This window comes from Ceratotherium simum, chromosome 25 (genome assembly GCF_057802395.1).
Source record: "Ceratotherium simum simum isolate JZ-2026a chromosome 25, ASM5780239v1, whole genome shotgun sequence".
In the NCBI taxonomy this organism is placed as follows: Eukaryota; Metazoa; Chordata; class Mammalia; order Perissodactyla; family Rhinocerotidae; genus Ceratotherium; species Ceratotherium simum.
Genome location: NC_141924.1, coordinates 33,473,076 through 33,485,089, shown reverse-complemented (window position 1 = coordinate 33,485,089; position 12,014 = coordinate 33,473,076). Strand labels below are relative to the sequence as shown.

Below are 12,014 nucleotides of genomic sequence, written 5' to 3'. Positions count from 1 at the left end.
AGAATCCTTAAATCTGGAAGAGAGAGGCAGAAGAGTCAGTGTCAGAGTGATATGACGTGAGAAAGACTAACCAGCCATTGCTGGCTTTGAAGATGAAAGATGCCCATGAGTCAAAGATGTAGCCAGCCTCTAGAAGCTGGAAAAAGTAAGGAAACAGATTCTCCCCTAGAACCTCAAGAAAGGAATACAGCCTCACCAACACTTTGATTTTAGCTCCCTGTGACCCATGTCAAACTTCTGATCTCCAAAACTGTAAGAATAAATTTATGTTATTTTAAGCCACTAAATTTGTGGTGATTTGTTACAGCAGCAATAGAAAACTCATACAGACTCTCTGACATAAATATGCTATAATAAGGGCGATCAGAGCCTACAACAAGATTACAAAGCAGAACACTTAATTCAGCTCATGGTAGCGGTGGGAGAGGTTAAGAAAAGGTTTCCCTAAGGAGTGATAAATACTGTAGCTGAGTTTTAAGGAATGAGTAGGATTTGGTAAGAAGTAAACATGGGAGAAATTTATTCGATGCGGAGAGACCACCATACGCAAAATTCACAGAGGCAAGAAAACATGGACGGTTTGCATATGTAGATAAGCTGTTGGGGAAAGACACAAGGACAAACGCCGGGTTTGCCTGTATGTTAAGCGGAGATGAGTGCATTTTATCCAACAGGCAGAGGGACACCAGGATGAAAAGAATTGAGGATGAATTCAGAAAATTGGTAAGAAGTATAATGAATAATTGATTTTAATTTCAAGGGTCTAATTAAGTTTCCATATCTTCTCAGTAGTGGGCCGGTAAACTAGCTCTTAAAACAAACAAATAAACCAAATCCTCTGACTTGTAGCTTTTGTCATTTTTTGTCACGTAAATACTCCCACGGTGGCCACGGTGGCCAATTTCAACATCACCTCATTAAATGTACAGCTGTGAAGACGTGCACAAACGGCTCTCAAAGGCCAGTGGGAGACAATTCCAGCACATCAACTTTATGTTTTCCCCAGTTAATAATAAAACCAGGAAAAAAAAAAACTTGTGACACTTTAATATGTTATAGTGTTCCCCTCTCTTCCTACCCTTTGAATGGGATTAGGGGTGCTCCTTATAGGATTCCAGGTCCATGCAGCTGCTCCATCTTGGTGACTTGTATGGAGCTTTCATCTACTCAGCAAGATGCAGTCGTCACAAGGGAAGAAATGGAAGCTGAGCTATGGGTCTTGCCTATGGAATCAGGAGTCTTTATGTCGTCTTCTATGAATGGGAAGAGTCTACTTGGCTTCTCTGTATCGTAGGCTCTCTGCTTTTACAATGCTTCTTTCTCCTATTGCAGATTATTTTTTTTGCTATATACTATATCTTTCCCCAACACAGATAATCTCACCTAAATAATTTAAGCCGACTCCTTTCACTGATATCATCTCAGGTGGTTTTCAGAGGAAATATAATGCCTTCATTCTTTATAATTTTATCAAACAATCATCCAATATTTCTCCACACATTGGGGCTTCCAACGTTTGAAGGTTTTTCGGTGAATCCCCTCTCTATTACAACCAGCATTTAGATATATTTGTTCTAAAGAGAAATAATATTTAAAAGCTCATATAACCATAATCTTATAGTACATGTAGCTGGAGCACAAGTTTCAGTTAAAAAATATTTCATGTTCTTTATCCTTAATTTATTCTAGAGGAGAAACTTTTTAAGTAAAACAAGTGATAAAATGCTTCATGTTTATATAGATAACAAAGCTTGGAGTGAAGAGGTCAATAAGGAAATATCAATTACTTCATTTAGCAAACATTTATTAAGCATTTCCTACTTACCAGGGATTGCATAAATGCTGGGAATTAGAGATGAAAAAGACACAGTAATCCCTATCCTCAAGGGACTCACAACCTAGAAAAGGAGAAACATATTTTACAATTGTTTTAAATTTACAGTTTTTAAAATTGGCCAAGGTTTTTATTTCAACCCATAAAATGTTCACTTTATACTTTGCAGAAAAAGTTAAAATTGCAGAAAGCCCAAATACAACTTCAGTTAAATCTGGGATACTCAAAATTTGTGATGTTTATAGTTTTTAAAAATTCTGTTTTGTCTTCATATTCCGCTTTTCTTCTATCTCCTTTGCAATACTGGTAGTTGTTTGCATTGCACTGACAGCATATGTTTCTTCTGTGGAAAACTGAATGTTCCTGCAACGTCAACAGTATATTTTCGAGCTCTGAAAAGTACATCAGCTCTTCATCGCAATGAGCCATAGGCCACTAAAGTGATAGCTAATTAGACGCATTTTAATTCTTTTTTTGATATTCCTAAGCATCACCAGCAACTTTTGTCATGTCACTTTAGGATCTCTTTGTGAGATCCTGAAAGGAATAAACAAATATCTTCTGCTTTTGTCTCATAACTATTAACTAGTAGACTAGCTCTCTGTAATTAAGAGTTTTATCCCATATTAACAAATTTCTCATCATTTACTTAGATATGTATAGAACATGTGTAGAACCAAAGTCATGCTAGATCCTCAAATTTGAGAATGAACTCAAATAGCAATGTAAAGAACTTCCTTAAACTTCACTGGATACCTAGAATTAAAAAAAAAAAAATTCCTGAAACTTCACTTGAGACAGTAAAAATATAAAATTTTATTTGATTAATTAGAGGTAATAGCTTATAAATAGGCCTAAAAGGTATAGTCTAGAACCAGGACTAAAACAAAGTCATCCATCCAGGAAAAGGTGGTTTAGAGTTCAAATATCCAAGCATCACTACCTGTAATTCCAAAGGAATGCCATATTTTCACTAAATATTCAAATTATACTGACTCAGACCCCACAGTCTTGTTTTCCAGAATTTCAGCCCCACCACCTCTACCACCTCTACCAGCAAATGTTCCCCATAATTAAATACCCTCGAAATCTCTCCTATTCTGGTCTGGCTCCTATAACATTGCTTCTAGAACCTATCACTACTCCTGGGCACAAGCCTCCTACAGTGGTGACAGTAGCTGCAACTACCTCCTAACTGTGTTAGCTTCTTTCCTTTGCTAACCCTTCCCTAATTCTGCACCACAGCCCTGGGAGCAATCTTCTCCCAGGAGGACTGACCTCAGAAATAGCCACGTTCTTAAGGGAAAAGCAGATCCTCCCTACAAAAGGACTGCCTTTCCTTATGGTTCCACTGGGACAACTAACAGAGTTTAATAGCCCAACATCAAAGCATTTTTTGTTATTCAGTCTAAATCTAGGGAATTGGTAGTATAGTTTACCTTAAGATGACAAAGTGCCTTTTCAGCTTCTCTTTTCATTCGAGTTAAAGAGGGGGACGGGACTAGTCTTTCCTCAGTCTCCGCAGATTCTATTCCCAAACCACTGAGAGTAAAATAGTAAGAATACACACAACTTATCTTCTCAAGAGCAAAAATAAGTAATAAAGTCATAGGGCACTTTAAAACCACACTTTCAAAATAAATATATTTTTAAAAGAAACAATCTTTAAAGGTGAAGCTACTAAAACCATAACCAGCTAAAGTCTCTATAAATGTACAGAGGAGAAAAACTTATTGGACATTTCCACCTTTAAACATCTGTTTCAGTTGAGGATATTTAATTTTCATTTATATAACTTAAAGAACCACAAACATTGTGTTATTTCTTTATTTGTTTTATAGTAGGAGGCATCATTTTATTTGTTTCTCAAAACAATAGTCACCCTAAAGATAAATTCAAACCTCAAATTCTTGAAATTACCTTCCATTTTAAGAGACAGTTTTATATTTTCTTAGGAGTGTAGGATCCAGGTTCAATTACAATTCCCAATTGAGTACTAAAAGCAAACATATAAACTGAATCCTACAACCAGGCTTTCTATTTAAGCAAAGATGATGAGAGGAAGTAGAAGTTCAGAAGCATCAAGCTGAAAAAGGGACAAAACTGTGTGAGCAGGAATCCAATCATTTGGAGATTTGACGTGTCATGACAGCAACTCAGCTGCTGAAGAGCCGGAAAATATAAACGTAATTGTGAAGCCAGAGTACAAGGTAGATCCTTAATCAGAAGAGACTGATGGTGGGAACAGGACCCTGGTTACAGGCAACTCTGTGTTATGGCCAGAGTGGGATTAACACAAATTTAGTGGGATGCTTTGTTGTTCAAAGTTTTGTTTGATTTCAGATCCATACATGAAGCTTAACCCACAAGCAGAGATTGTGCAGTGGGGCAAGAATCCAGGAAGACCAAGAAATTAACATATCTTCTAATGTTAATATTCTGATTTAGAAGTCAAAGTCCTCTACCTATTTTCAAGAGCTTCAACAACATAGTCCAAGCACAAATTTTCTTATATATTAGGTTTAATAAGTGCTATTAAAATGCATCTTTTAAATCACATTCTTACATTAAAATAAGCCATTATTAGATAGATAATTCTGATTTAAGGTCATGACACTAGTTTCTATACTTCCTTGCTGTAGGAATACTATATATGCACTTTTCTTGGATAAATCAAGCTGTGTAACTCAGGCAAAATGTTTCACTATAGCCCGGGGTAGAAATGTGAGTTCTTTCATAGCAGTCAATCTAATTATGTTTTATTTTTATTCATCTCATCAAAAGGGCACATTCAAACTTTGAAAAGAGCTTATTAAAATAGACTTCTTAAATTTACATATTTCAGTAATACTGTACATACTATGAAAAAGCCAACAATATTACTGTAGCTCCCGTTAAAATTACTAACTTCTTTTATAGGCAAAACTGTCAAAAAATATTTCATTTAGAGTGAAAAGCTTTGACCCTGTTGCCTCTGACTAGGCAACTTTATTTTGTGGCAACTAACATTTGTGCTTCAGTCAGTCAACAAGTATTTACTGTCCACCCTGGGGTCACATTCAGCCCTATAATGGGGCAGCAAAGAGAGCATGAATAAACAGAATTTAAGACAATCTTCAAACCTCATTAAATCAAGAGCTTCAGATTCTTAATCACATATTGTGCAGATGACTATTTGATTTTCTCTATTCTCCCAGAAATTTCTGAAGAAAGGTGGCCCAATACAAAAAAACGGCATGTGGGGTAGGGTAAAAATATATTATCATCTGGAAAATTAGTCTATTTTCAGTATTTAGAATAAGATAACATATATATTGAATAAAGGCAAATAAAGTAATAAGATTATGTACTTACCATTAAAACATAATAGCTCACATAATAAACCAGATCAGAGATGAGGAAATGTTCTCCTTACAAAAACAGCTCCCAGGATTTGTCTATCACCAAACTGACTATCTAAATTTAGCTAGGGGATATGTCAATCAAATGAACAGGGTTGTAGGCATCTGGTCAGCACTGGAAGTTTAGAAAAATAAGTCACTGTGAAAACACTGTCTTCGTCCTTCTAAACACCATCTAGAGAACAATAGACAACAGACTTTAAATACTGTGATCCCAGTAGGCAGCCAATACCTCTGTGGAACTAGCTAAGCTGAATGTTATTAAGCACATAGTTTCTCACTAGCTGTTTTGATGATTGTGTGGTCTAGTAAATATTTGTGATATTTGTGGTAGCCCTACATCTTTTGAATACACTTAGTATACTTGTTTATTCCTATAATTTCCTACATTTTTATATTCCTATATTGTTAGAATTTCCAACACTATGAGTCATGGCTCCCTAAGGTAAAAGTCAAAATTCAGATTCCCAGACTTCTGGTTTCAACTTTGGTTTGTAAAGAGCTCAGAAGTCATCACTCCGTTCCTTACAATAAAACAAAGCTGAACAAACTAAAAATCAATGACTCTTCTTAGACTACTAGAGGATATGTGTTGCAGGGTAAACCATTACCCTAAAATCTGAACATACAAGCCAAATCAGTGAGACACAGCCGAGATCAGTTAACCTGGAACCGAAGCCATTGGAGCCATAAACCGATAAGAAAACTTAAAGGTAATTTTGATGAATTGCCAAAAATCAAATGTAGACTAGAGTGAGAATAAAAATCTCCTGGGCACTAGTGTTAGGGGAGGTCTCAAATTCATAGGATTTACCTCCAGAAAGTCCACTTCTCAATGTGAAGATCCAAGAAAGAACCTATTCTAGATCTGACATTGGGAAATTTTCCCAGAGTTTTCTCCATAACAAAGGCCTACTATCCAGGGAAAAGACATTACTAGACTCTTCACAGCTGGGAGAAGGGCATTTCTCCCACTCCAGTCACACATACTTAAGGAGGAAAAAAAATCTAAAAAACACTTGTGAAAGTCACAGTCCAGGGACACAAGACAACTAAAAGACTGAGATTAAGTTACAAAATTAGAGAATGCTTCCCCTTATCCATATCTTACCACCACACAAAGAGAGCTCTGGTATAATAACTAATTTTATATATAACTATATAAACTATATATTGTTCTCTCATTCTTAATTAATCTAAAAGATAACAGTTTGCTTACAGTAATAGTAGTAACAAAGTATTGGGTGGTTAAAGCATATGGATAAATAAAATGAATGACAGCAATGAATTGAGAATACTCTGGTATAGGGGGCCTACAGTATATGTGAAGCACATAGTCTGATTTTAAGGTAGACTTTAGATTACTTGCCGAAGTTTACAATCTCTAAGGCAACCACTAAAATATTGCTAATGAAGTATAATTAATATGTTAAGAAAGAAGAGGAAATGGAAATATATATAAAGTACTCAATTAAGATCAGCAAAAGCTGAAGAAGAAGAAAGGAAAAAAGAAAAAAGAGAACAAATGTGATGAATTCAAAAGTTACAAAAATGTAGATATTAATCCAACTATGCCAATAATCATTTTAAATATGCATAGTCTGAATATGCTAATTAAAGGATAGAGAAAGATATACTATGCTAATACTAACAAAAGAAAGCTGGAGTAACTATATTAATTTCAGAAAAGCAAATTTCAAAACAAGGAAGGTTATTTCAGGGATAAAGAGGGGCAGTACAGAATGACCAACGTGTTTGCACCTAACAAAATGTCAAAATGTATGAGACAAATGTGATAAAACTGAAGGAAGAAATAGTCAAATCCACTGCTATCCTGGAAAACTTCAAAACCCCTCTTTCAGTAATTGATGTATGAATCAAGTTAAAAATCAGTAAGGATATAGTTGACCTGAACAGCACCATTAATCAAATTTATCTAATTGACATTTATAGAAAACTCCATCCAATAATAATAAAGTACACATTCTTCTCAAGGTCACAGGGAACATTCTCCGAGGTAGATCACTTTCTGGAACATAAAGCATACTTCAACAAACTTAAATCATAGAAACCATGCAAAATGTGTTAAATTAATTAAATTAGAAATTAACTAAACTAAAAATTAATAACAGAAAAATAGTTGAAAAATCCATAATTATTTGGAAATTAAATGAATTAAATAACAATCAAAAAAGAAGTCTCAAGGAAAAAATGATTTGAACTAAATGAAAATGAAAATATAAAGTCAAAATTTGTGGGATGGAGTGAAAGCAGTGCACAGAGGGAAATTTTTAGCAAAATTTACATTTTGAAAATATTCAGGTATTCATTATTAATTTAACATATAAGCACCTATTATATGCCAGGCACTGCAGTGTCCTACCCTGGACGACATCTCTTGATTGATGATAATACTGTTCCCACTTGCCAGTTAATAATTGGTTTATTTGATATGTAACCTAGTTTTGTTCAAAGGAAGCTCATAAGACAAAGATTTCACTCTGCAAAAGAGTGAGAGAGTGAGAGAGGGAGAGGGAGAGCAAGCTCAAGAATGAGAAGCTCTCTTTCTTCCTGCCTTTGAGGACAGCTGTGTGAGGATGTGATGTTTGGAGTTATAGCAACCACCTTATCACCGTGTATAATGGGAAGACCAGGAGAATGACAAGCCCACAGTGCCAGCATCATTAATTCACTAAACCATCTTCAGACCCACCTCCTCCAGACCCACTGTTCTAGGAGAAAAATAAACTCTTAATTTGAAATCGAATTTCAGTTGGTTTACTTGCATCTAAAATAATTCTTACTGAAACATTGCTTCATAGGGTTTTTATAAAGACTGACTAAGATAATCCTTTTTAAATAAAAGACAAACCACTCCTCTATTCTAACTCCTTCCATGGCTTTCCATCTCACTCAGAGTGAAAGCCAACTACCTTACAACACTTAAGATTTCTTCCTCACTTCCCGTATCTCACCATTAAATGTGACCTCATCTCTGCTGCCTTTCTCCTTGCGCCTTCCCCTCCAGCCCTTCTGGCTTCCTTGCTATGCCTCCCACACCCCAGGAAAGCTCATTCCTAAGGATCTTTGCTGTAACTGTTCCCACTGCGCAGACAGATCTTCCTCCAGACATATGCTTGACTAGTTCCCAACCAGCCCTCTTTACTCAGACCTCACCTTCTCAGTGATGCCTTGCTGATCGTCTTGTCAATATACTTGATCCCCTTTATCCTGTTCTACAATTTTGTTTTTTCTCATAGCACTTTTCACCTTTCTCATAGCATATAATTTACTTATTTATTACGATTAATTATATACTATCTAAATATATGCTAAAATGGAGCCACAAGAGGGCAGGAGTCTTTATCTCTTTTGTTTATTGATGTATCTCAAGGACTCAAAGCAGTGCCTGGCATATCATAGGTGTCTAATAAATATATGTTAAATTAATGATGAATACATGGATATTTTCAAAATGCCTGGCACATTCTACCTATTCAATAAATCTTCCCTTAATCGTTGTATGCATACTTGCTTGTCCTCGCCTTCCTTGTGGTCAAAGCATGCAGTAGGTTCCACCTCACTGTTTTCTATGTTCCTACCCTTCTTACTCCCTTTAGCTTCTCTTTTCCCTTGTGTTCTTCTCTGTGTACAGTACTGCTCCACTTCCTATGGTCGCTTCTCCTTGCCAAAGAGCATTATTCTTATTCACTCAGCAGATATTTGCTGTGTGCCTACTATGTGTCAGGTAGTGTGCTAGGTTTTAGACTTTCAAAGACCAATAAGACAGAGTCTAGGCTAACAGATGCTCTGGGATGTATTCTCTCATGTTCCGACGTGGTTAAAATAGTGCTTTTGTGCTCTTATGTGACAAATGAATAAGGTTTTTGCAGAACATGCCCAGGTCCAGGGTGAAACGTGTGTGATGGTCACTGGTCAAGAAAACAAGCAGATTAAGCATGCTGAACAACACACTGCAGAAGGAAAGGTCAGGAGAACTGTACCATGAATTTTTGTACAAACAGAAGCTCAGGGCTCTGCCACTAAGGAGATAGAAGGATAGGGGTCTTTTAAGAGCATAAAGGAAGTTGGTCTAGGAGTACAGGAGAGTACAGACATTAGAAATTTGTAGAAAACAGAATATTTTGGTCAAAGACACAATATCTTTTTAACGAACCTACTCTCCCAGAGAAGTTATAAAATATGATATACATTTTATATACTTGAAATTGTTGAATTATCAAAAACATTAAAAAACTACTCTTAAACAAGTTATTCTAATTGATTCTTTCTTTTGGTAAGGATATTTTCAGACTGTATTTTTTTAATGTAGAAATTTCCATTTCTCAATAGCTGTCATAATGCCAAGTGAAGAAGTTATTCATCCATGAAAGCTTCCTTTGTTAAAATACAGATCGCATTATTTATACAATCTGAATGTTTAATGAATGCATACAAATTCAAATGTCAATGTAGATAAACTAAAATTACATTTCCTTCATGGAGAAAAAGCTCTTCAACAAAGAACAAGACTTTTGTTTTAAGGTGAAAAAGTTAAAAGATGATTCCTAAATTGTTTTTTAAAAAGTAAATGACAGAGAAGTATATGAGGGTTTCCTTAAAGGTTATCTTAAATACAAATGGGAAACCATACCTTTAAATAATGAATGGTGTAGCCATTTCGTTTGGTAGCTTAGAGAATAAATTAAAATAACACATTTTTATCCCATATCGTGAAAAAACATGGTAAAATCATCCTCATAAGGATAATAAATGCAATTTAAGATTTTGGTCTATGCATCCAGACTGAAGTGGCGTGAGCTTTAATGACTCAGGGTCTTATCAATAACACATCTGAGCAGAATTGCCATTCACAGAAGAATTTGACCATAACAAAAGATTCTGCAAAATTATATTTCAACTATGTAAAAACTTTTCTCAAACAAAATCTTATACCCAGGTTTGTTATTCCAAAATATAAGGAGTTATGACAAAAGGAAATGATCAGATTCTCTCAATTCTTTCCTATTATGATTGTACAAGACAGGACTTTTTGTGGAACCATTTTCAAAAGATTTCCCAGATAACATGGAAGTCATATGGAAGGAGATGATTGAGTTTCATTGTCTTCATAGATGCTTCTTAGCAAGTTTACTCTTTCTGTAGACAAAGCAAATTGGTCAAAACAGTGTGATTTCTGCCTTACTGAGAACCTAACTGATGATACACTTGCCCTCCTCAGGCCTGTTCTAGCTATCCCCCTTTAATTAACATTTCCACCACTAAGTTATTCTCGGTGAAATAGTCAACAAACATTTTGGTAGTGTCTGTAAACTGAGCTTTATTAGGTATAAAGGGGTGGGAGGAGAAGGAAGTTTGAGAGAAAAACAGAAAATCTCCCCTATCATTTTTCTCATGTGCAAACAATCTGCCCAGCATTGTTTGGAAGAACCATTCTTGAGTATATAAATCCTGGCTGCTATACATCCTGGAGGAAGAAGCTACTTAGTTGTCCACTTGGGAAGCCCCTCAAGTGCAAATCAACATACGTGATTTGAAATATCTGCACTTGTGAATTTCAGTTTGAGGCCAGGAAAATTATTCTTTCAGATGCAAGAGATAGCAACCTAAATTAAAATGACATAAAAAGTAAAAGGTAATTTGTTCATGTAACCAAAAATTATAAAGACAGTTTTGGGTCTGGGGACTTAAACGATATTACAAGATGCAGTCTGTGTCTAGCACTTCATGATTCTTTGTCCTATATTGGTTTCATTCAGCATAGCGGCCCAACATGTCACCACAAACACAGAGTCATGACTCTCACTCAATGTCAAGAGCTGCTCTAGTTTAGAAACTCAGAGTCTCTTCAGTGAGAAGAAGGTTGGAACTCCTTGAGAAAATTATACACTGTAAAACTGTGTCCTAGTTTTCTTCAAAGGAAGCTGAAGCCACTTACCAGAAAGGATTATACATTGGAGAAGGGAATGTAGGGCATTACTGCATACTGGCCCAAAATGACTTAATCTCTGAGGCCCAAAATTCCATTTGGTCCTTTAGGACTTCTCCCTATTAAATAGTCAACAAAGAATAACACCACACTCCCTGAGGAACAGACAAGATTAAAGCCACATCAACGATTTAAGAGATGAAGGTATGGTGTCTCCTATCACACCACCATTCAATTCTCTGATTTCAACTTTGCAGAAGAGTGATGGATCTCGGACTATGACAACGGATTGCTACAAACTTATAAAGTCTAATTGACACTTAAACAATACTCCATCCAACAATGCTAAAATATTTTGTAATTGAAGCTCACATGGAACAATCACAAAGACAGAAGATATCATGAGCCATGAAAAATGGATGAAATTTAAAAGAATAGAAAGGATACAAAGTATGTTCTCAGACTACAGTGGAATTAAACAAGATATCAATAACATAAGACAGCTGAAAAATCCCAAATACTTGGAGATTATAAAAACACACTACAAAATAACACATGGTCAAAGAAAAAGTCTCAAGATTAATTAGAAAAATTTCTGAACTAAATGAAAATACAATTTATCAAAATCTGTGGGCTACAATGAAAGTAGTGCTTAGAAGGATATGTATAATACTAAATGTATGTATTAAAAGGAAGAAATATTTAAACTCAATGTTCTAAATTTCCACCTTAGGACATGAGAGAAAGAAGAACAATTTAAGCCTTAAACAAGCGGAAGGAAAGAAATAATAAAAATAGAACAGAAATCAATGAAATCAAAAACAAGAAT

The 12,014-nt window shown here is 35.4% G+C and overlaps 1 long non-coding RNA gene across 3 annotated transcripts in view; it reads right to left on the bottom strand.

Annotated features, from left to right (window-relative positions):
- LOC147913771 (uncharacterized) overlaps positions 1-12,014 on the bottom strand; it is a 173,937-nt gene that overhangs the window by 148,773 nt on the left and 13,150 nt on the right. For all 3 annotated transcript variants that reach the window (XR_015556305.1, XR_015556304.1, XR_015556306.1), the window contains exon 3: positions 1,826-1,898. This is a non-coding gene — a long non-coding RNA (uncharacterized LOC147913771). The remainder of the gene's footprint in view (positions 1-1,825; positions 1,899-12,014) is intronic.